The sequence below is a fragment of the Carcharodon carcharias genome, chromosome 1, assembly GCF_017639515.1.
Source record: "Carcharodon carcharias isolate sCarCar2 chromosome 1, sCarCar2.pri, whole genome shotgun sequence".
Lineage (NCBI taxonomy): Eukaryota > Metazoa > Chordata > Chondrichthyes > Lamniformes > Lamnidae > Carcharodon > Carcharodon carcharias.
Genome location: NC_054467.1, coordinates 12816849 through 12843481, shown reverse-complemented (window position 1 = coordinate 12843481; position 26633 = coordinate 12816849). Strand labels below are relative to the sequence as shown.

Here is a 26633-nt window from a genome sequence, read left to right as displayed (position 1 = left end):
ACTGCACTGACCCTCAGACCCTCTCTGATCCTTGACATCTTATTATCCAGAACCACTGATTCAGCCAATGTATCTGGACACCAAGGGGTTACATTGTTCCTGACAGTGCAATTTAACTTTGATGGAAATCCCTGGAGACTCTGCTGAAATAGCAGCATAAAGTGCCCGCGTCGCTGACTCTGCGACTTTAATGCAGACGGAAACCTGTAGCAGTGCCTCAGCCCCCATGGACAACAGAGGGGTACTTGTATCTCACGGGTTTGCCGACGGTATGATGAGAAAAGTGACCCCTTTCAGAGGTCAGTGTTCAGCACTGCTGACTGAAGTTTCTTCTGTCCTCGGTGTTCACGCTGCCAGTGCGGACATGGGGCAGAAAAACAGCGGGCAGGCGTTTAGCGTCCCGATTTAAGAGGGGGGTGGGGGGGCGGTGAAGCGGGACTAAGCAGAGGAGGTCTGCACCGTAACCCTGCGCCAATCGCGAGTGGGGGGGGAAGGAGGAGGACAGGCAGCAGCAAGTCGCTGAGGGACGAGCACAATAACATTTCGGACCCAGTCACCCGTGCACTCCCACCCCCCCCCCCCCCCCCCACCCCACCCCCCCCATATCCCATTTTCTTGGGGAATTTCCTCGGGGGTTTGAGGAATGCTTCCGGGGCGACCGTCTTGGCTCGGGCGTAAGATCGGCGGAGACACGGAATTCCGGTTGTGGTTCCATCTGGAGCCTTCCCAGCCACTCTGTCTAACCCCCCCTCCCCCTCCCCCCCGCCATGCTGATTTGAGCTCACTCAGATGCCCAGCATGTTTCTACCTCATCTCCAGCCGGGGCGTGGGGTGGATTCTGTGTTTCTTTTTTAAAAGTTTGCCTTCTTATTAAAAGTGTCATTTTTTTTTTTCCAAGGATTCCTAAAGCCCATAAAGAGGGTGACAGCACCGCCTCCCCCCAGGAAAGTTTAGGTGGATCCCTATGATGGAATGTGCCAGGGCTGTGGTACAATTCTCTGAGAGACGTTTGCTAGTTTTGCTTTGGGGGGGGGGAGGTGTTGAGTAGAAATCACAAAAAATTACAGGGAATAAAAACCAGTTTCACTTCAGCTTTTCTCACAGGGTTTAGACCAGGATTTAATTTCAATTACTTTTCTTTAATTTACACCCGAATGGAAAACTTCACATCCAATAATTATTTTTTTTAATGACTGAAATAGAAACTTTGACACTTTTGCACAAACAGAAATGAAAACTTTCCCCAAAAACGCTGCTGCAGGACCTCAAGCCGTAAGAAACCGAAAACCAGTAACTCTAAAAACACACAGGCGCCAGGAGATGTGGAAAATTAAAACCTGGTTACCTGCGCATCGGCACAGTTTCGCAAGCCATGGTGTTCCCGGGGAAGAGGCTCTGCCGTTAGCTGGGAAGGTTGCTGGCGGGCCGGGAACTGAACGGTCTCTGCTCTTGGCTGGAACAAGGGCACCGCTTGCAATCGGAGCAGCTGGTTATATACCGCGGGGTGGTGCCGAGGGGGGGGGAAGAGAGAGAGAGAGAGAGAGAGAGGGAGGGAGAGGGAGGAAGGGAGGGAGGGCTGCTGAATAAGAGGGCTGCTGTATTGGAGTGCTGCTATCGCAATACGGCCCTTGCTGCGGAGACCCCCGCTTTCCACCTCAAGTCCCTCCCCCCGCCACAAACAATCTAGTCTACACTCATCCTCCTGCTCAATACTCTGTCTGGGAGCGGGTTAATTCCAGACAGCAGGCTTCCCAATCAGTCATAAATGACAGCAAACAAAAAGTGCTGGAAATACGGCAGCAAGTAAGGCAGCAGCTGTGGAGGGGAACAGGTAAGTTTTTGTTTCAGTTAGAGGTGACCTTTCATCAATGTTAACTCTATGTGTTTCTCTTCACAGATGCTGTCTGGCCTGCAGAGTATTTCCAGCATTTTTTTTTGTTTTGGTTTTTGTTTCACATTCCTAACATTCCCGTGTTTTGTTTTTGTTGTGGTCCACTTCTCTTAGCGGGTTTCTTGCACATTTACTGCCCAGATAATGATAGGGCTCCAAGTTCTGAGAGGGAACTGTCTACCGCGAAGCGCTTCTTAAAGTGAGATTCCAAAGGCACAATGTCAGCAGTAAAATAACTCCGGCCAAAGTTTAACTTTTTTTTCATTTTTATTTGGAAGGACTAGTCTGGCCCCAGCAGACCAAGGAAGGGGCTTTGCCCCCTCCAGCCCGGCAGTCAGGGTTCCAGTTCCATGAGGTATTGGCACACCCAGACCAGGAAAGGAAGACTCGCTTTTCGATTGCTCTTATGGAACAACCTCCTGCCCTCTGGGTCCCAGCTGAAAAGCCAACGCTACACAACACAACTCAAATTAGCCCAAGTTGATTTTTTTAAAAATTCATTCAGAGGATATGGGCATCACTGGCAAGACCAGCATTTGTCACCCATCCCTAGTTGCCCTTGAGAAGATGGTGGTGAGCTGCCTTCTTGAACCACTGCAGTCCATGTGGTGTAGGTACACCCACAGTGCTGTTAGGGAGGGAGTTTCAGGATTTTGACCCAGTGACAGTGAAGGAATGGCGATATATTTCCAAGTCAGGATGGGGAGTGGCTTGGAGGGGAACTTGCAGGTGGTTGTGTTCCTAATTGTCTGCTGTCCTTGTTCTTCTAGGTGGTAGAGGTCACGGGTTTGGAAGGTGCTGTCCAAGGAGCCTTGGCAAGTTGCTGCAGTGCATCTTGTAAATGGTACACACTGCTGCCACTGTGCATTGGTGGTGGAGGGAGTGAATGTTTAAGGTAGCAGATGGGGTGCCAATCAAACAGGCTTCTTTGTCCTGGATGATACTGAGTTTTTTGAGTGTTGTTGGAGCTGCACTCATCCAGGCAAGTGGATAGCATTCCACCACACCCCTGACTTGTGACTTGTAGATAGTGGACAGGCTCTAGGGATTCAGGAGGTGAGTTACTCGCCATAAAATTCCCAGCCTCTGACCTGCTCTTGTAGCCAACATATTTATATTGGCTAGTCTAATTAACTTAAACCCAATCTAAATCAACTTGCAACCAGGATCAAATATAACATTTGCTGTATAGATATTGGTCTGGAATCACATGTAGGCCAGACCAGGTAAGGACAGCAGATTTCCTTCCCTATTGAATCAGATGGGTTTTTACAACAATCGGCAATGGTTTCGATATCATCAGCAGGCTTTTAGTTCTGGATCTTCATTGGATTCAAATTCCACCATCTGCCGTGGTGGGATTTGAAGCCAGGTCCCCACAGCATTACCCTGGGTCGCTTGATTACTAGTCCAATGACTGCCATAAGCCACCATCTCCCCATAAACGCAGGTATGGAGGTTGATTTTGACTGATTCTGGTCTGGCATCAATGGGGCAGTAACAGCCTCAGGACAGGGTTGGTCACCTCAGAGGTCCTCGTTAACACTGGTTTAGTGGGAACTGGTCAAAGCTTGCACAGTGTCCACTCCAGCCAGTTCTAGTTCCGATGTAACATGAAGGATCCAGCAAAGGTTAAGCCTTTAATTTTTTTGGGGGGCCTGGGAGGGGCAGGACTGAACTGCTGGTGCCCACAAAAATCATCTGAACAGCTGACGCCCTGGAACAAGCTACCCTTTGCGATCAGAGACTTCACACTTCCAGGAGCTAAACTCTTTCGCTTATGCTAATGCTTGTTGGTTAGACTGTTCCTTAAGAAACATTGATAATGATAATGATGATGTGAGAGGAAATGGACTCACAGTCATTTAGAGGACAGATGTTTTATATTTCTGAATATAACCACTACCCCCGCAACTGACCTTCCCAGCAGCAGCTTGTAAAGGAGACTAGTGTCTCAGAATCTCACAAGAGGTTACTTCACTATTGGAATTGGTGGGTGAGCAAGAGTCAAAATTGATCTGATGCAGTGTCTAGCAGAGGCCATTAATCAAGACTCTTTACCGTCTGATCTAGGCTGAAAACATAAGGGACATTTGCAGCATTCTCACCCTCCCACCCCTCCCCACCACCCCAGAGGGATAAATATTAACCCAGGCACTATGGAGAACTCACAAGCTCTTTTATGCTCACCTGAGAGTGCAGACAGCCTCGGTTTAATGTCTCATCTAAATGGTGGCACCTCTGTCAGTGCAGCACTCCCTCTGTGCTGCATAGCTTACATTATGTGAATCAAGTCTCCGGTATGGTACTTATAGCTACACCCTTCTGACTCAGAGGTGAGAAAGACGCTATATAATGCAAATTCCTTCCTTTCAGTCAACTCCTTTCAGTCAACATGACTCACAAAGGCTGGAAGGAGATTTAATAGTGGTATTCAAAATCATGAGGGGGCTCTGGGCCGAATAGATAGGGAGAAACTATTCCCTCCTTGTGAAAGGACTGAGAATGAGAAGGCACAGATTTAAAGTAATTCGCAAAAGAAACAAAAGCGATATGGGAAAAAAAAACTTTTTCATACAATGTGTTATTAAGGTCTGTAATGCACTGCCTGAAAGTGTGGTGGAGCCTCAAATGAGGCATTCAAAAGGGAACCGGACATTTATTTGATAAGGAACAAAGTGCAGGATTATGGGTAGAGGTGGGGGAATGGTACTAAGTAAATAGCTCATTTGGAGTGCCAGTGCAGACATGATGGGCTGAATGACCACCTGCTGCACTGTAAAAGTTCAGTGATTCTGGAAAATAAAACAGCTGTCCTCTAGATGACTCTGAGGTGCCTTTACATTTCCCCTCACATCATCATAATCAGAGTATCTTAAGGAAAAGCCTGACTAACAAGCATAATAAGTGAGAGAGTCTGGCTCCTGGGAATGTGAAGTCTCTGAGTGACAACTTCCCAGGGCATTTAAAAATCAAACTCCCTAAAGCACAGGCACTGTTGAACCACTGGATGAAGACCACCATATGCTCCCTGCCATTTGTTACCTATTTTTATTGGTGCTATATAAAGTTTTAAATGCTCCTCAACACTGACAAGTGTTCCTAATGTCCTCAAAGAGCTTATATCAGTGTTGAACTAATTAAGTATTGGCATCTCTTCCTATGCTATTCCAATCTGCTTCTACGGATCAAATATCATGGAGATTTCACAACTTTGGCTTTTCCAGGAACTGCCTTCCCTCCATTTCCCCTTTACCTCATTTACTCATTCCAATTTTATTACTGGTGTGTGCGTAGAGCAGTCAGTGATACTACAGCGAATGGCTCTTCGAACCATATTACAATCCAATCATTTCACGATTATAGTAAACCTGTTTTCAACTCAACAAGAAACACAAGTTCGACCCCAGCTGGAGTATTGTGTCCAGTTCTGGGCACCATAGTTTAGGATGGGCGTGAAGGCTTTGGAGAGAGCATGGAAGAAATTGACTAGAGTGGTTCCAGGGATGAGAGATCGCATAGGGAAACTGGGGTTGTTCAACTGAGAACCTAGAAATCAAAGAGGTTAGCAAGAAGTATTCAAAATTGTGACCAGTTTTGACAGAATAAATAAGGAGAAACTGTTTCCAATGGCTGAAGGGCCAATAACTCAAAAGTTACATGTTTGGCAAAAGAATCAGAGGCAGCATGAGGAAAAGCTCTTTTACACAACCTGTGGGTAGCATTTAGAATGCACTGTTCAAAGGGGTAGTAGACACAGATTCAATAGCAGCCTTCCCCAGGGGAAAATTGCAGACATGTGGGAAAAGAATGGGGCCGTGGGACTAACTGGATTGCTCTTTGAAAGAGCCAACATAGCCTCGATGGACTGAATGGTCTCCTGTGCTCTACTGTTCTATGATTCTATGGAGCATCACTTGTTCACCAGTTTCTAGGATGAAGGGATAGGCGTCATTATGTAGACATATCAGGTCGAAAGGTGGAAAGCATCTCAAAGCTTTCTAAAATATTATTTATTTATTCTCACAATGAGGGCGGCATTGGCAAGGACAGCATTTACTGCCCATGTCTATATGCTCTTCAAAAGGTAGTTATAATGGAGCTTCATCTTGAAATGCCGCATTTTGTGTGGTGAAGGCACTGTCAGAGAGGGAGTTCCAGGATTTTGACCCGGCAATGATGAAGGAATAGCGATATATTTCCAAGTCACCATAGACTCATAGAGGTCTAGAGCACAGAAAAAGGCCCTTCGGCCCATCGAGTCTACGCCAGTCAAACAAGAACCTTATTACTCTAATCCCATTTTCCAGCACTAGGCCCACAGCCTTCTATGCCATGGCATCGCAAGTGCACATTCAAATACTTCTTAAATGTTATGAGGGTTTCCGGCCCTACCACTCTTTCAGGCAGTGAGTTCCAGATTCCCACCACTCTCTGGGTGAAAAAATTCTTCCTCACATCCCCTCTAAACCTCTTCTGCCCCTTACCTTAAATCTATGCCCCCTGGTTATTGATCCCTCCCACCAAGAGGAAAAGTTCCTGCCTGTCTACCCTATCTATGCCACTCATAATTTTAAATACCTCAATCATGTCCCTCCTTAATCTCCTCTGCTCCAGGGAAAATAACCTCCAGTCTATCCAATCTCTCCTCATAATTAAAACTGTCCAGCCCAGGCAACATCCTGGTAAATCTCCTCTGCACTCTCTCTAGTGCAATCACATCCTTCCTATAATGCGGATTCCAGAACTGCACGCAATACTCTAGCTGTGGCCTAACCAGCGTTTTATACAGTTCCAGCATAACCTTCCTGCTCTTATATTCTATGCCTCAGCTAATAAATGCAAGTATCCTATATGCCTTCTTAACCACCTTATCTACATGTCCCACTACCTTAAGGGACTGGTGGACATGCATACCCAGGCCCCTCTGATCGTCAGTACTCCCCAGGGTTCTACCATTCATCATGTCTTCCTGCCCAAGTGCATCACCTCACACTTATCTGGATTAAATTCCATTTGCCACTGATCAGCCCATCCGACCAGCCCATCTGTAATCTAAGGCTATCCTCCTCACTGTTTCCCACCCCACCAATTTTCGTGACATCCATGAACTTACTGATCAACCCTTCTACATTCAAGTCTAAATCGTTTATATATACCACAAACAGTAAGGGACCCAACACCGATCCCTGTAGAACCCACTGGACACAGGCAAGCAGTCACAAAAACACTCCTCGACTATCACTCCCTGCTTCCTGCCACTCAGCCAATTCTGGATCCAATTTGCCAAATTGCCTTGGATCCTATGGGCTCTTACCTTCATTATCAGTCTCCCATGTGGGACCTTATCAAAAGCCTTGCTGAAGTCCAAGTAGACTATGTCAAATGCATTACCCTCATCTACACACCTGGTCACCTCTTCAAAAAATCCAATCAAATTGGTCAGACATGACCTCCCTTTAATAAAACCTGTCCTTGATTAATCCCTGCCTCTCCAAGTGTAGATTAATTCTGTCCCTCAGAATTGCTTCCAATAGTTTCCCCACCACTGAGGTTAAACTGACTGGCCTGTAGTTCCCTGGTTTATCCCTTCCTCCCTTCTTGAATAATGGTACCACATTGGCTGTCCTCCAGTCCTCTGGCAACTCTCCTGTGGCCAAAGAGGTATTGAAAATTATTGCCAGTGACCCTGCTATCTTCTTCCTTGCCTCACCCAATAGCCTGGGATACATTTCATCCAGGCCTGGAGATTCATTTGCTTTTAAGCCTGCCAGACCACTTAAAACCTCCTCCCTTTCTATGCTAATTTATTTAATTATATCACAGTCCTTCTGCCTGATTTCCATACCCACATCATCCCTCTCACTTGTGAACACCAACACAAAGTATTCATTTAGAACCCTACCTACGTCTTCCAGCTCCACCCACAAATTACCACTATGTTCCTTAATGGGGCCTACTCTTTCCCTAGTTAACCTCTTGCTCTTAATGTACTTGTTAAAATAACTTTGGATTTTCCTTTATTTTACCTACCAATGTTTTTTCACGCCCCCTTTTTGCTCTCCTAATTTCCTTTTTAAGATCCCCCCCCCCCCCCACACACACACATTCTATACTCCTCTAGGGCTTCCGCTGTTTTGAGCCCTCGGTATCTGCCATCAGCCTCCCTTTTTCTCTTTATTTATGAAATGTGACTAGGAGCGGCAATTGGTTGTGATTGTGTTCCCATGCACCTTTCTAATGGGTGGTGGAGATTTGGAAGGTGCTATTCTAGAAACCTTGACGAGTTGTTGTAGTGTGTCTTGTAGATAGTACATACTGCAGCCAAAGTGGTGGAGCTAATGAATGTTTAAGTTAGTGGATGGGGTGCTGATCGCATTGTCTGCTTTATCCTGGCTGAAGTTCTTTAGGATAGGATGCTAAATCCGTCCTTTCAGGTGGACGTAAAAGATCCCATGGAACTATATTAAAGAGAGCAGGAGTGCTCTTGAGTGCTGTTGCAGCTGCTCTCAACCAGGGAAGTGGACGATAGCAATCCCATTCCAGATTTGTGCCATGTAGGTATAGTCGATAGACCGGCTTTGGAGAAGGAAGTGGGCAGTTGTGTCGCTTGCTGCAGAATAACCAGGTTGAACTCGTGACATTTGCAGTTTGACTTCAAACAAATGTGAGTCATGATCTGTGGGAAGTCTCAGTTTGATGCCAGCTACTGTCAGGAAATAAACATTTTAATCGGAATAAACCTCAGTCTAACTGATTACATGGCTTGATTCTGTATTTAATTGGGATTGTAGTTTCAAAATTTCAGACTCCTCTCAAAGTTAGCTAATACCTAGCCTCTATTTTCTGGTTAAAATTGCCATATATGGCATCAACCAGGAGTAAATGACAGTGGCTCAATGGTAACATTCTCACCTTCTGAGTAAGACGCTTGTGTGTTCAGGTTTCACTCCAGAAGACTCGAGCACAAAATCTAGACTGACACTCGAGTGCAGTACTGAAGGAGTGCTGCACTGTTGGAGGTGCTGTATTTTGGATAGGATGCTAAATCTGTCCTTTCAGGTGGACATAAATGATCCCATGGAACTATATCAAAAGAGAGCAGAAGTGTTCTCCTGGTCCCTTAGCCAATACTTGTCCCTGAACCTACATCGCCAAAACAGATAATCTGCTTGTTATCTCTTCATGGGATCTTGCTGTGTGTAAATTGTCTGCTGAGCTTCCTGCACCACAGCAGTGGCTACACTTCAAAAGTGCTTTGGGACATTGTGAAAGGTGCTGTGGACCAAGAGCAGACGGTTGGAAATAATAAAGAGGAGTCGGTGGGGTGAAGCACAGTCAAGGTCAGGGGTATTAAGAAGGTAGAGAGGCCGGTGATAGGGTAAGAGGTATCGCGGGGAGAATTCCAGAAAGTAAGGGTATTGCTGACGCTGGGGGAGGAGGTGTAGGAGTGGCCGACCGAGGAGCATTGCTCAAATACTGAAGGGGGCAAGGATTTCAAAGTGAGCATTGTCAGCCCGGCGAGGCACGGGAAGACACAAGGATTTGGATGAGATGTCAGTCTCGGGGGTGAGCTGGATGGAAAGCAGGGTGTTGGAGAAGTTGAGCCTCCAATTGATGAAGATGTGGAGCAGGGTTTCAGGAGCAGAGGGAGAAGAGGCGAGCAGGAACGGCACTGTTCAGAGATGGGTGCGTTAGTTGAGCAGGAGAGTTGGGGGTTGAGTAACGCAGCGTTAGAATCAAGAGTTCAAAATAATTCTGCAGTCTAAAATGCTTCCAAAAAAAAGGAAATAAAAAGAAAAAAATTGTGGAAGGAAAATATTTCGTATGCTACAGATGAAAAGTGGCATCTTTTTCAATTACAAATATGCTTGGCTGAATATGGTCCCTTAAAATATGCTGCTTGGCAATCAATTTAAAACCAAATGGCTTTTGGGTTTAGAACATGACAACCGAAGGCACTGAAGGGTTTATTTTTAAGTTTTCCAATTAAAAGCTTCGACTCTCTTCTATTTAAAGGAGATTCCATTTCTCAAGTGTTACAGCCAGGCTGAGAATTCATGATTCAGCCCATTGCTCTCGGGCGGCAAGTCATTTGTGCGGAACACTTAATTCCCATTCCCGCTCACCCAGCAGCTGTGTCAAATCCGCCTTGTAAACACTCGCAGTGTCACGGCCTTTTCTAAATATGTTTTGTTAAAAGATACATTGGCTCAGGTTTCTGTTATTGATCAATATGAAACTCCAGTATCTTTGGACAGTTTACCAGATCGACACGCTTCACTCCATCCCTCTTGTTCTTAACGGAGCTTCCAAAGTCCTCTGAGCTAAGCCGCACGGACAAGGAAAGGTCACCTCCTTTAGGGCGTTAGCTGTGCTGGCTTGTTTCCAAGTCAGCAGGTTGTGGGGTTCAGTCCCACCCCAGTAAATGGTGAACACATAATCCAGGCTGACGCTCCCAGTGCAGCACTGGGGGCTCGCTAAAGTGTTGTCTTTCGGATGTGACATTCGGTCTGCCTTCTCAGGTGAATGTGAAGGATCCCATGGTACTATCACAAAGAAGGGCCACCCAGAAGGAACAACCAGTAAAACTTGGAAATGAAGGCGACCGGTAAAACGTGTCTGTCTTGTATACCTTAAAATGGTATTACTGATTTTTACTGGGATTGGAAAATTTTGAATTGGTTTTTCCATCAGGGAGGGGTGTTCTTCCCAGTGGCTTGGTGAATATTAATCCTTCAACCAACATCTGAAAACAGACTCTTTACTTAAAATAGATAAGGTACCAGGACCAGATGAGATGTATCCAAGGCCACCAAGGGAAGTAGGCACTAGCGATATATCTTCCAGTCTTCCTTAGACACAGGGGAGATGCCAGAGGACTGGAGAATTGCCAAATGTTACGCCCTTGTTCAAAAAGGGGTGCAAGGATAAAGCTGGCAACTACAGGCCAGTCAATTTGACCTCAGTGGTAGGGAAACTTCTGGAAACCATAGTATATTAAAAAAAAATCAATAATCATATAGACAAGTGCAGGATAATTAAGGAAAGCCAGCAAGGGTTCATCAAGGGAAATCATGTTTAACTAACTTGCTGGAGCTTTTTGAGGAGGTAACAGAGAAAGTTAATAAAGGAAACACTGTTGATGTATGTGTGGATTTTCAAAAGGCATTTGATACAATGTCACACAACACAAAATTCTACGTCATGGAATAAAAGGGAAAGTAGGCATTTGGATAAGAAATTGGCTGAGTGACAAGAAACTCAGTAGTGATAACTAGTTGTTTTTCAGATTGGAGGAAGGTTTGCAGTGGAGTTCCTCAGAGGGTCAGTGTTGGGGCCCTTGCTCTTCCTGATATATATTAATGACCTAAACTGTGGTGTGCAGGGCATGATTTCAAAATTTGCAGATGATATGAAGATTGGAAATATTGCCACCTGTGATAGGGATAGTCTTGAACTTCAAAAGCACATAGACATGTTGGTAGTTGGGCAGACAAGTGGCAGATGAAGTTCAATGCAGAGAAGTGTCCAGTGATTTGTTTGGGCAGGAAAGATATGGTGAGACAGTATAAAATAAATGGAGAGACTCTAATGGAGGTGCAGGAACAGAGGGACTTCAGTGTATATGTACATAGGTCATTGAAGATGGCAGGGCATGATGAGAACGCAGTTATCAAAGCATATAGTATCTTAGGCTTTATTAGTAGGGGCATTGAGTACAAGAGTAAGGAGATCATGTTGAACTTATATAAGACACTAGTTAGGCCTCATCTGGAGTACTGCATCTAGCTTTGGGTGCCATATTTGAGGAAGGATGCGAAGGCATTGGAGAGAGTACAGAGGAGATTCACAAGAATGATTCCGGGATGAAGAACTGTAGCTATGAGGATAGATTGGAGAGGTTGGGACTGTTTTCCTTGGAGAAAAACTGGCTGAGAGGAGACTTGATGGAGGTGTTCAAGATCCTGAGGGGTATGGACAGGGAAAATAGTGAGAAACTGTTCCCACTCAAGAGAACATCAAGAACTAGAGGGCACAGGTTCAAAATAATTGGCAAAATGAGTAAATGTGATGTGAGTAAAAAAATTTCACCCAGAGGGTAGTTGGAGTCTGGAACAACCATCCTGAAAGTGTGGTGGAGTTAGGTTCGATTGAGGTATTTAAAAGGGAATTGGATTGCTAACTGAAAAGAATGTGCATGGTTACAGGGATAAGGCAGGGGAGTGGGTCTAGGTGGAAAGCTCTTTCAGAGAGCCAGTGCAGGCTTGATGGGCTGAATGGCCTCCTTTTGCACTGTAAAGACACTGTGATAGATCATCTGGTCATTATCACATAGATGTTTGTGGGAGCTTTGCTATACACAAATTGGCTACTGTATTTCCTACATATATAACAGTACTTATTGGCTGTGAAATATGTCCTGAGATCGTGAAAGGTAGCCAAGTAAAACGTTACTCTCTCAATCATGGGTATGTACGGTAGCCTGGTGATTCTGGTCGTGGACTGTCAGACCAGAGATTGAGTTCAAATCCTGCTGTGATAAATCAAGAACTTTAAATCAATGATCAAAAACCCAATTGGCCCACTAATGTCCTTGAGTGGAGGGAACCTGCAACCCCTTCTTGGTCTCACCTACATGTGACCCTAGTCCTACATTATATTATTGGTACGTTATGTCCAGAAGGCAACTAGCTGATCATTACCTTGCCAAAGCTGCCCACATCCCAACAACAAACACCATGCTATCATGTAATGTATTATTGTTCCTTGTCCACCTCAAGCTCTCCATGGATTTCCTCCTTGCTAAACTGCCCACCTTTCACCCTTTATAATCTTCAACTTGTTCAAAACTCAGCCACCTGCATCCTGCCCCACATTACATCCTGCTCATCCATCAACACCATCTTTCTTAACTTATGGTTACCTAAAGCATTAAATGTTGAGACCTTGCACTCATCTTCAAATTCCTTTACTACCATACCCCAGCTTATTCTCTGAAACCTCCTCCAGTTCTGCACTCTTTCTCCTTTCATACATCCTTTCATCTTCATCTATCTGTCTTCCAAAATCTACACAAAATCCATCTCTTTGGCAGAGCTCTTGGTTACCCCATGTAACCTCTACCTCCATAGTTCAATGTCCTTTCCGGTACCTATCCTGGGCCACATGTTAGGTTAAAGCCTGCATATAAATACGATTTCTTGTTGTCATTAGGTTGCTGTATAAAGTCCTGGAGACAGTTCCCACACCCACTTCTGGCTAGAGAAAAAAATCATGTCCACTTTTTCTCATACTTCTTTGAAATGCTTTGGGTCATTTTGCAATGTTAAGGAGACAGTATAAATGCCAGTTGTTGTTGTTATTGAAAAACATATAGCTACAAAAATATGGTGGTGGGTGGGGTGGTGGGGGGAAGTCAGATTTAAAATACATTTCAATTCAGCTTACTTTTACTAATGTGATACAGCTACATTACCCCATGGAGATACTGTCAATTAAATCAGATATTCAGGAGCCTAGTTATCAAGCAGTTTTTTTCCCCTGTGTTTGCTGTTGGGATGTGGGCAGCTTTGGCAAGGTAATGATCAGCTAGTTGCCTTCTGGACATAACGTGCCAATAATATAGTGTAGGACTAGGGTCACATGTAGGTCAGACCAAGAAGGGGTTGCAGTTTCCCTCCACTCAAGGACATTGGTGGGCCAATTGGGTTTTTGATCATTGATTTAAAGTTCTTGATTTATCACAGCAGGATTTGAACTCAATCTCTGGTCTGACAGTCCACGACCAGAATCACCAGGCTACCGTACATACCCATGATTGAGAGAGTAACGTTTTACTTGGCTAAAGTTAAACATAAAACCTGCAGATCATTGACAGAAAATTCCCTTCACAGTAACCTAAGTTTTGCTGTTAGATTACTTGCTCATTTAAATTCAAAGGACTGATTTAATTTAGTCATATGAACGTAATTTTTGTTTCGAAATATGTATTTGTAATATATAGACTAAAGTTAATGTCATTGAAAAGGAAAATGAATTACCAGTAATTGTAAGGTTGAATGACTTGGTGGTATGATATGGAATTGGGCCCAATCACAGTCGGGTTGCTCACCAGTTCCGGCTCTCTTGTAAAATACCTTTTACTAATGCATCACTACACAAATTAAGCTGTTATACTTGGATTGCCTCAGCAAATTCTGTTTGCTCTTTTTAAAATGATCTAACTTGTAATTTGATACAGTTATCTCGTGTGAATGTTTAACAGGGTTTAAAAGCTGTACAAAATGATAAGACTTTTATAAACATGATCCTGGTAGTTGCACCCACTGCCATTTGTTAGGAACATAAGGAATAGGAGCAGGAGTAGGCCATTCGGCCCCTCAAGCCTGCCCTGCCATTCCATAAGATCATGGCTGATCTGCTCCAGGCCTCAACTCCTCATAACCCTCAACTCCCCGAAATTCCAAAAATCCTTCTACCTTCTCTTTAAATACTTTCAGTGATCTAGCCTCCACAACTCTCTAAGGTAGAGAATTCCAGGAATTCACTACCCCCTGAGAGAAGAAATTCCTTCACATCTCAGTTTTAAATGAGTGTCTCCTAACTCTGTAACTATGTCCCCTAGTTTGAGATTCCCCCACTAGTGGAAACATCTTCTCAACATCAACCCTGTCAAGCCCCCTCAGAATCTTGTACGTTTCAATAAGATCACCCCTCATTCTTCTAAACTCTAATGAATAAAGGCTTAACCTGTTTAGCCATTCTTGATAAGTCAACCCCTTCATCACAGGAGTCAGTCTAGTGAATCTCTTTTGAACTGCCTCCAATGCCAGCATATCCTTTCTTAAATACGGGGACCTAAACTGTACACAGTACTCCAGGTGTGGCTTCAGCAACACCCTGTACAGTTGTAACAAGACTTCTCTATTTTTAAACTCCAACTCCCCAGCAATACAGGCCAAAATTCCATTTGCCTTCTTAAGTATTTGCTGCACCCACATGCTAACTTTTTGTGTTTCATGCACAAGAACACCCAGATTCATTTCATGAAACATGATCATTCTTGACCCTGGCACAGATGGGACATTTCAAGGCTGTCTAAGGTCATTCCAGATAGTAGATGGGAGTATTACCTGTTCTTGTACTTCTCTGTCAATGCAATTCATCCTTGAGGGTTACAAGCATTTTCAGTATCTCTAGGTTAATCACTTCTCATGCAATGTCCCAACGCTGAACGCCTGGCTATCAATAAGTCCATCTATTTCCATCTCCATAACATTGCCCAACTTTGCCCCTGTCTCAGCTCATCCTCTGCTGAAATCATCATCCATACTTTTGTTACCCCCAGACTTGACTATTCTAATGAACTTCTGGCCAACTGTCCACATTCAACCCTCCATAAACTTGAGGTCATTCAAAGCTCTGTTGCCCGTGTTGTAACTTGCACCCAACCCTGCTCAACCATCATACCCCTATGTTCGCTGACCTACACTAGCTCCCAATTAAGCAAACTAGTGGGCACAGATTCAAAATAATTGGCAAAAGGAGTAAATGTGATGTGAGGAAAAAAAAATTCACCCAGGGGGTGGTTGGAGTCAGGAATGAGCTTCCTGAAAGGGTGGTGGAGGCAGGTTCAATCGAGGTATTCAAAAGGGAATTGGATTACGATTTGATAAAAAAGAATGTGCAAGGTTACAGGGATAAGGCAGGAAAGTAGGACTAGGTGGAATGCTTTTTCAGAGAGCCAGTGCAGGCTCGATGGGCCAAATGGCCTCCTTCTGCACTGTAAAGATACTGAACTGCTCAATTTTACATTTCTCACCCTTGTTATCAAATCCTTCCATGGCTCCCCCCTCCGTATCTGTGTACTCTCCTCCAACTCCACAACACTCTGAGATGTCTGTGCTCCTCTAATTCCGCCCTATTTGGCATCCCTGATTTTAATCACTCCACGATTGGAATCAAATGCCAAGACCCCCAAGCTCTGGGATTCCCGCCCTACACCTCTTTGCCTCTCTACTTCACTTTCTTCCTTTTAAGATGCTCCTTAAAACTTACCTCTTTAACCAATCTTTTGGGCATCTGCCCTAATACCTCCTTAAGTGGCTTGGTGGTCATATTTTGTTTAATAATGTCTCTGTGAAGTCCCATGAGACATCTTATTACGTTAAAGGTGCTGTATGTTGTTGAATGCTTTAGCTTAACTTCTACCGTCAATGGGAATATATAATCCGAACAAATGTTAACTGATCTCACCCTGTACAGTTTTCTCAACAATTTGTTCAAATGAGCTCAGAAGGATACATTGTCCAAGCAAGTTTTTGTTTATCTATTCCTGGGATGTAAGTGATGTTGGCTAGGCCAACAATTGCTCCACACCCCTAACTGCCCTTGAAAAGGTGGTGGGGAACCACCTTCTTGAACCACTGCAGTTCAGCTGGCATACCTTGGCATGAGGGGTCAGAGGGGCTGGTTTGGAGTCATATATTGGCATAGGAAGCAAGAGGGGCCGTGGGCATTGTTTGGTGGGCATGAGGGTCCATTGGGGTTGTTGTGGCGGTATAACTTGGGCATGAGGGGCCTTGGAGGGTGTGTGGGCATGAGGTGACATGGTTGGAACACGTGGGGTATGTGGCAGGTGAGGGCCTTTCTGTTTTTACTATAGCTCGGATGAAGACGGGCCTTTTAAACAGGCTGCCTCCACCCCTGGCAGCTTCCATTGCCGCATCCAAACTTTTTCTCAGGTTGGTTGGCCCGATTCCAGCCCGTGCCCACACCCTGCAATGAAAATCCTGCCCTCGCGAGGTCTCTCTCCCGAGGTGGGCGGGCCAAGCTGGGAATCTTCCCGACTCCCACCACACGGATGGAAAACCAGACCGGAATGTTTCCTGGACTTCGGGTCAGAATCTTCGGGAGATGTAATACGTAGTGATTGGGAAACTGTGAGCTGCACAGTATGATCAAAGGGCAAGTTAGTTAGAGTGAAACTTGAAACCAACTTGGATTTATATTGCAAAAGCAAAATATTGTGGATGATGAAGACCTGAAATTAAAAAAAAAGAAAATTCTGGAAATACCCAGTAGGGCAGGCTGCATCTGTGGAGAGGGAAACAGAGTTAACTGTTCAGGCCTGTGACCTTTCACTGTGTTTCTCTTTCCACAGATGCTGTCAAACCTGCTGAGTATTTCCAACCTTTTCTGTTTTCGTTGCATTTTTAATGCATCTTTCATGAACTTAGGACATTCTAAAGTCCTTTACAGCCTGTGGAGTACCTTTGAATGCAGTTACCACGTGGTGTGCCAACTAATTTGTGCACAACAATGTTCCATAAAATCCAGAGATAAATGACAAGCTAACCTGTTTCAGTGATATTGGTTGAGTGATAACTATTGTTCAGAACAATAGGGGTTGACTCCCATGTTCTCTTCAAATAGAACTATAGCATCTTTTACATTCACCTGAGAATGCACACGAGGCCTTATTATGATGTCTCATCCAAACGACAGCACCTCCAGTGGTGCAATATTCCCCCTCAATACCACACTGGAATGCCAGACTCGTCCCTCAGCAAGACTTGACCCCATGATCCACTGATTCAGAGGCAAGAATGCTGTCCACTGAGCCATGACTCACATCAGGGCAAAGAGTGAGTGTCAAGACCAAAGAGCTTGTCAAGTAGAGACCAACAGTGACAAGCAGACAACCCAGGGGACAGAAAATGTTGGCTGATGTTGAACAGGCGGTGAAGATTGGGAGAGGTCTTGCTCCCTGTCCGCTCACATCTGATTGTAATCACTCTATTTTGCTATTGATGCTCATTCCTTCTGCAGCCTTGGCCCCAAGCTGTGGAATTCCCTTCCTAAACTTCCTTCCCACCGCCTCTTTCTCCTCCTTAAAAGATGATCCCTAAAACCTATCTCTTTGATTACGTTTCTGATTATCAACCCTACTATGTCCTCATGTGGTTCAGTGTCAAATTTTGTTTGATAATGCTCCTGTGAACTGCTTTGAGATGTTTTACTATGTTCAAGGTGCTATATAAATGCATGTTGATGTTGTTGAGATTGCCGCCAAGCTGCACCTGGGCTGAAAACCATGGCATCACGATGTGTCAACTCTAGTTGGATACAATCCTGGAGGTTCAGTCATATGACATTCTCTGCGCAAACCTATTTCCTGGTAAATGCGCTGGGGTTTTTGATGGCTGATTAATTGTTTGTTGGGAGCTCACTTTCAAAGATCCCTATCCCGTTATTAGTCATGTCCCTATTTCTTGTGAAAACGAAGAGCCTTTAGCAAGTTGCATGCTGCTGTTCTGGCGATACGTCGTTGGGCTGCGTGACTTTCTTTCTACAGGTTTTCTAGATGTTGAAATGGGCAAAACAGAAAACAGGAACTTCTGGAAACTCCGCTCAAAGTTCTGGAAGGGTCTGTGCTGCAAACACTGAACCAGGGCCGATCAACTCAGGGCACGCCCGGGTAATCAGGCAGGGTTTGGCAATGTAAAAATTGACCGCGCAGTCGCAGATTGGCATGACTAGCAGACGGGGCTACCTGCTGCCCACTCCATCCCCATAAACTAGCTCTGGACATCAGCCCCGCTGAGCTAAGAGACGAGGAGCTCACTGCAAACGTTAGGCTACCCTTCAAAACTGCGGGCGCTTGCAAACAGCAAAGGTGAGGGCAGAAAACAAAGCGCCCATCAAAATGTACCCAGCGTGGACTTTGTTCAAAGGACATTCTAAGCCTGGCTCCAGTTTAGGGGTTAAAAAGTGTCTCATTGCCGACTGCTTTGTCACGAGGTGGCAAATGCCCAGGTCAACGTTATTTTTGTCGCTGGCCAATGAGATGCTGCTCGTCCAATTATTTTGTTTGCAAGGAAATCTGGCGCTGTGTTATTTAAGGTGTTTAGGAAACAAAGTCAGGGTCTGGCAATTTACCCCTTCCCTATGAGATAAGATCTGAAGTTGGTGTGTCCATTCACAATGCTGGTAATTCACAGCTCAGTTGTGTCAGGATATAAGACAGTCTGACTGTGCTCTAACCGCAAACTCTGCTGCACCCATCCCAGCACTAAAGTTTAATTCCTGCAACCTGTTGCGGATAGGCGGAGGTTGATGTGTGTGATTATTAAACAGCCCGACTGAATAGGAGACCGGACTGGTGTCTTTCTCATGAGAACTTTCAGCAAGTGGCCGTTTCCTGAAGCGGGGGGGGGGGGGGGGGGGGGGGGGGGGGGGTGGAAGCAGATTCAAGGGTAACCTTCAAAAAGGGAATTGGGATTGTGTACTTGAAAAATAATTTCAAAATTGCAGGGTGATGGGAGAAGAGGAGGGGAATGGGACTTTCAAAGAGCCAGTACAGGCAAGAGGGGCCAAATGGCCTCATCCTGTGCCATATGAGTTTATGGTTTTAACCTAATCCTTCTGGTGGAAAACTGACAGGCTTAGGTGGGATTATCAGTTTGTTTTACACCCCAAATTCGCTTGCCATCAACTGTAATCAGACCCTGGCAGTTTCTCACCTGAGTGAGTTTTGTTACAATTCCTGCCATTAATTTAACAGATTGGCATGTTAGGAATATTGAAATTGAAATTGTGCTCGCTGATATTCGTGGCACTCCTTTGGCAGCACCTTCCAAACCCGTGACATCTACCATCTAGAAGGACAAGAGCAGCAGATGGATGGGAACACCACCACCAGGAAGTTCCCTTCCCAGCCACACACCATCCTGACTTGGAAATGTATCACCGTTCCTTCCCGGTCACTGGATCAAAGTCCTGGAACTCCCTCCCTAACAGCACTGTGGGTGCTTTTTTTATTATTCATTCAAAGGATGTGAGCATCACTGGCTAGGCCAGCACTTATTGCTCATCCTTAATAGCCCTTGAGAAGGTGGTGGTGTGCTGCTTTCCTATGGACCCTTCCCCACACTCCCGCCTCTCCCAGCGCCACCAGTTGGGACTCGGTCTGTACTTGTAATACCTGTCAGTACTGACCATGGAATTCTCCCAGCGATCACACTTTGGGAGGACGGGGTCGCCACCCATTCAACTTCCCGTGCCCCTGACTCCTGTGACCCCCAAGTTAAAATGACGGGGGTGACCTAACCTAACAGTCTTCCCTTGCTCGCTCCCCGTGCGCTTCAATAATCAGATTTTTTAAAACAACCTAATAATGAATGGAGTCCGCATCAACGGTGACTTGTGACCGAGTGTAGGGAAAGTTCCACTAACCTTCCCGATAACTTTTCCTGTGAGTACCTTAAAATCTGTGCCCTCAATGCGCTCGTGTAATCGTACTTTTAGTAATCCAGAAGATTCCATAACAATAGGAACCTGATTGGTTCGCTGTGTTGCTATGATTCGATTGCATAACAAGGATTCAGAATTCAGTTTCATGAGTGTTTGAAAGTACAGTAAACATGTCTTCTAAAAGCAATTCTGTGTTGACAGGGTGAAGGGTGAGGCTCTTTTTTTGGCTTGATGCATTGGCAGTAAGTGTCAATCATTAACCTGCTTTAACCGCTAATCTGGTTTACAAAACAGTCGGGACAAAAGAATAATGAACAAAGTGTTTGGCCAGGGTAGTACCTCAGTATTCTTGACATTTACAGTAATGACCCTCAATCTTCCTTAGCAATAGGACTTTGCCTAGGTCTCATAGCAACTATTGATCTTGCTCAAACCATGCATATCAAAATACCTCAAAGGAATGTTGACCAAAATCAATACCATTTTTGAACAAGGGTTTTTTCAAGTCATATTTTTCTCCAATTATAACAACAAAGTGCATTTAAGTAGGCTCTAAGTTAGAAAATGTCTCATAGCACCTCCATGGAAAGTCAAGAAGTAAACAGGAGTTGAAAGAGCAGTGGAAAGGAGACCACTGGAGTGACTGGTCGGAAAATTGGGTTTTGAGAAGGTGCTACATAAATGAAAGTTGTTGTTATATTTCCTGTCCCATGCCCCACTGCTCATTACACACACACACACCCTTTGACTTTGACGTTAGTGTACTCCCAGCCTACCTTTGCTGTGTGTGTGTGTGGGGGGGGGGGGGGGGGGGGGTGAGGTGAATATACCAACAACTTGCATTTATGTAGCACCCTTAACATTGTAAAACATCCCGTAAAGCTTCACAGCAGTGGAATCAGACAAAAATTGACACTGAGCCAAAGAAGGAGTTGTCAGCACAAGTGAGCACCAGCTCGGTCAAAGAGCTAAGTATTAAGGAGGGTCTGAAAGGAGGAGAGAGTTGGAGAAGTTTAGGGAGAGAATCCCCAGAGCCTGGGTCGAGATGGGTGAAGGCGCGGCCACCAATGGTAGAGACTGGGGGGGGGGTGGGGGGACGCACGAGAGGACAGGGTTGAAAAGGCGCAGGGTTCTTTAATGGTCACCGGGCTGGAGTAGGCTACAGCTCTAGGGAGGATCGAGGCCACGGAGGGCCCGAATGCGACAAGAGAATTTAATGCAGGCATTACTGGACTGGGAACCGAACTCGGTCAGTAAGTACAGGAGTGATGCGTGGAGAAGGTGGCAGAGATCATGGGGACAAGACTACGGAGGGAGTTGAAACTGCATCCTTTTTATGTGACTGGAAGCCGATGCAGCTTAGCAGGAATGACGGACATGCGGGGCTTACTATATGCAAAGCGTTAACAGCAGCTGGGGTTTGGACCTGTTGGAGTTTAACGAGGGTGGAATTATCGATTTTTAGATATCGTACAATGACCAGAATGAATTTTACATCCAGGAAAAAAAATATAATTCTGAGAATCCAAATTTGAAACTGATCATTCCCAGTGAACAATGGAGTTTGTGGGCATTTTACGAACCCACGTTACAACAGCATGTTATTTTCTTTTCCCTCTCTGCATGAGATCCAAAAAGGAATTCTGAGCAACACGTTTAGGGGAAAAGTGAAATTAAAAAATGCTTTAGTTGGTATTTCATCTTTCACAAAAATAAATCTACTTGATGCAAAAACTTTTTCAGGATAGCAGTCTTCTATAGTTAGACTTGAGCTATATTTATCGATGATTCAGTCAACAGACTCACATTGGAACAGCCTTCTATCAACAACTTTTATCAGACTGTGTCATATACGGAATAAGCATAAACTTACCAAAAGCTGACTGCTCCAAAGGTTAGCAGTGTGGGAGTTGTTTTTAACCTGTTCCTGGTGTTGCAGAGGATCAGAGGATATAGTTGAGGGAAACAAAACAAAAATACCTGGAAAAACTCAGCAGGTCTGGCAGCATCAGTGGAAAGGAGCACGGTTGACGTTTTGAGTCCGCATGACTCTTCTGTTGAACAGAAGAGTCTTGCGGACTCAAAACGTCAACCGTGCTCCTTTCCACCGATGCTGCCAGACCTGCTGAGTTTTTTCAGGTATTTTTGTTTTTGTTTTGGATTTCCAGCATCCGCAGTTCTTTGCTTTTATCTCTATACAGGTGAGGGACTCTTGGACACTTGACTGAATTAAAACTATCAGCAATCTCACGTTTCCCATGTTTGTTATTTCCGGACCAGTCTTGAATCGTTTTGTTGCGTTAGGTGAATTTTAATAAGGAGCCAAATTAAATTTGCTGGGACATTCTTATCTCATTTTAAATCTTAAAAAAAGGAACACAAACAGAAGATTCTGGAAACACTCAGTAGGTCAGTAACTGCAGGGAGAATGGAGTTTGAGGGTCAGGACAACTTCTTCAGAACTGGGGTAAATAATAGATGAATGACAATGAAAAAGGAAGAGAGAAAACACACACACACACACACATATATATATACACACACACACACACACACACACACACACAAACAAATACACACATAAACAAATAGATACACACACACAGATATATATATATATATACACAAACAAATACACACATAAACAAATAGATACACATACACAGATATATATATATACACACACACAAACAAATACACACATAAACAAATAGATACACACACACAGATATATATATATACACACACAAACAAATACACACATAAACAAATAGATACATACACACACAATTATATATATACACACGCACAAATACACACATAAACAAATAGATATACACACACACATATATATATATACACACACACAAACAAATACACACATAAACAAATAGATACACACACAGATATATATATATATACACACACACACACAAACACACACATAGACAAATAGATACACACACATACACATATATATATATACACACACACAAACAAATACACACATAAACAAATAGATACACACACAGATATATATATCTACACACACAAACAAATACACACATAAACAAATAGATACACACACACACATATATATATACACACACAAACAAATACACACAAACAAATAGATACCCACACAGATATATATATATATACACACACAGATATATATATATATACACACACAAATACACACATAAACAAATAGATACACACACACGCACAGATATATATATATACACACATAAACAAATAGATACACACACGTACACACACACAGATATATACATATACACACACACAAACAAATACACATAAACAAATAGATACACATACACACTCACATACACATGCACACACACAAACACACACATCCATACACACACACAAACATACATAAACACACATCCATACGCATGCGCACACACACACATACACAGAAACATACCCACAAATACACACACACACAAACAGATACACACGTTTTAATGAATTTTAACAAGGAGTCAAATTAAATTTGCTGGGATGATCTTATCTCATTTTAAATCCAAAAAGGAACACAAGCAGAAGATTCTGGAAACACTCAGGAGGTCAGACAGAAACATATCAGCAAAGCCACACACACACACACACACACACACACAAGAAGTAGAATGATTTGAAAAATGGTGCATTGGAAAACCAGTGATGTTAGTATCCTCACTCAGTGGTAATGAGGTATCCTGGGAGCAGGCAAAGTTGGTGTAAAGGGTTGTTCAACTCCTCTGAGTCACCAAATAAAAATAACCTTTAATAAGACTCACTCAGGATGGCTGGGTCAGAAAAAAAAACCTGAATCCTTAATCAGTCCAATAGACTGCATCAGCTCCAGTACTTCAAAATGGCACCAGATAGGTTACTGCAATCTTAACCCATTACAATGACAAATTGTCACTCAAATATAATTAATATACAGCACAGAAAAGGCCATTTGGCTCAGCCAGTGCACGATGATGTTTGTGCTCCTCTAATGCCTCTTCCCAATCTTCCTTCTTTAACTTTATCTGCTTTCCCTTATATGCATCTATCTATACTCTTCACTTCAACCACTCCCTATGGCAATGAGTTCCACATTCTCACCACTCTCTGGCTGCCTGATCAGGCCAGAATATGGCCTGCTTCCCTCTTGGTCCACCTCCATTCCCACCATCACCTGACCCACCCTCCCCTCGGCCACTAATTGGTTTCTGACCCCTCACCAATTAGGTTCCCACCTCAAACAAAATTACAAGCGCTTTGTGGTTCCCATTGGGGGCGGGTTCGCGACCTGGAAATGAATCTGCCTCTTGATGCCCACCCAGTCCGTGAAAATCTGGCCTGAGAGGTTTAAAACATTAAGGCTGGTAAACATGGGCAGCGACACTGCCATTTTTAGTAAGTATTGATGGCTGGATAAATCCATGATAACAAAATGAATGGAACTATTTATTAAATGATAGCCAACACAAATTATTTCTGTCTAGCATTGTTCATCCAAGCACAAATTTGATGGTGTTTTTACTCTAAATAACTGACGTCCACAGTGCCTAGGTAACGTATATTGCATTACCAGCTCCGATGTCAACGGTCTCGGTATAAAGAGATTTGCCCCCTCGTGTAAAGGCAGCTAATCTAATGCTAGGTGATTATGTTCATCGTTGAGCTGAATTTGTGAGGGTATTGCATTTCTCTTGAGCATGAGCCTGGGGGTTGTGGGCGGGTGAGGGGCCGGGGGTGTGGTTGTGTGGGGGAGGGGCATCGGGTTGTACGAAGTCACCTGCCCCTCAGTGGCCGAACACCACAGCTTGCATTGCAGACGCCTGCCACTGGCCATCTGCCTATCTGACCATCAAGGAACCTACGGAATTAGTTTGAATAATTAAGTGGCCGCTTTATCACTGACACGCACCAGTATGTACAGTGCACTGGAGACAACCACTGCGATAAGTAGGCACAGTTAAGTCTGAACGATCGGAATGCCGTTCTATTTTTAGCTTCCAGCTGCCGTGGTGCCTTTTAGATTACTGCAGGCACATAAATAAACAAGCATTCATGCTGCACTCTTTCCACTGTGCGCAGTAAATATCAATCAGTTACTGCCACCTGAAAGGTGTGCACAAATGCAGTGGACAAGTACATGGTGTACTTGCGAACTCGATTTAAAATAAGGCAGCACTCGGGCAAGCCCTGGCAAGTATGGTATAGCGAATCTCTGTTGTGCAAGTTAAGTTATAAAGTTCAACCGAGTGTGGGGTGGGAAGGATGACTGTAAAACAACTGAAGCATCAGTGCAAAAACAACTTACATTCACCTGGTGTGCTTCACATCAAAGATTGTCCCACAAACAGATAGGGAACATTGACACCAAGCCAAGGAGACAGGCATGAGCAGGATTTTGACTGCAGCCAAAGGAATCAAAACTGGTGCTGGCCCAAACTGGAGTTCCATTTTAAAGGTTTACAGGACCAGTTCAGACCAGTACCAGTCATCTTCCAAGATTTACTCGTTTTTCCTTCTGGGTGTCTGTCCAGTTGATAAGATGGGAGGTTTGTTTTAAAGGAGGAGAGAAGCGGATGGAAGTCCAGGTTTAAAGGGGGATGTCTACACAATGAAAGGATGGCAAGAGGGTGAAATTGATCGGTAACAGTTGTGGATAATGCAGAAAAAAAGCTCCTAGCAATGGAAAAATGATCTAAAAGTTACATCTACAGCCTCGGAAGAGGGCACGGTATCTAGATGCAGCAAGCCATTGAGGCTTCTTTAACAGCAGCACCCAAACCTGCAACCTCCACTGTCTAGAAGAACAAGGGCAGTGGGTATAGCACCTCCCAGCCACACTATCCTGACTTGGAAATATATCACCATTCACTGTCGCTGGGTCAAAGTCCTGGAACTCTCTCCCTAACAGCACTGTGGGTGTACCTACACCACATGGACTGCGACGGTTCAAGAAGGCAGCTCACCACCACCTTCTCAAGGGCAACTAGGGATGGGTAATCAATCCTGGTCTTATTAGCGATGCTCACAAAAAGGGCTGCGCATATCTAAACAAGAAATTTCCTCAGCGTTATATGTTGCTTAGCTTGGTGTACTTTCACCCAAGTGGCAGTTAGAGCTCAGGGGTGATTTCACAATCTAGGACTGCCAGAAGGGAACTATGGTCAAAGGGTGCACATTGCTCGAAACCACAGGCCTCCAGGCAGGGTTGCCAACCTTCCGGGATTGGCTTAGAATCTCCAGAATTGAAGATTAATCACCAGGACACTGCTGTGTGCAACCCTCGAGAAAAATCATGGGGGCATGAAAAAAAATGGTTTCTTTCACCATTTTTTTTGAACATTTCTCTTTGCCAGATATAAAGATAATGAAAATGGGAAATAAAGGCTATCTGGCTGACAGTCAAGTATCCAATTGGGATTTGAGTCCTTTTGCTTCCCATTGGCATAGCAAGGCAGGTATG

At 44.3% G+C, this 26633-nt stretch overlaps 1 protein-coding gene across 4 annotated transcripts in view; it reads right to left on the bottom strand.

Moving 5' to 3' along the window:
- Positions 1–26633, bottom strand: part of fam13a (family with sequence similarity 13 member A) — a 228579-nt gene that overhangs the window by 73251 nt on the left and 128695 nt on the right. The window lies entirely within an intron of this gene.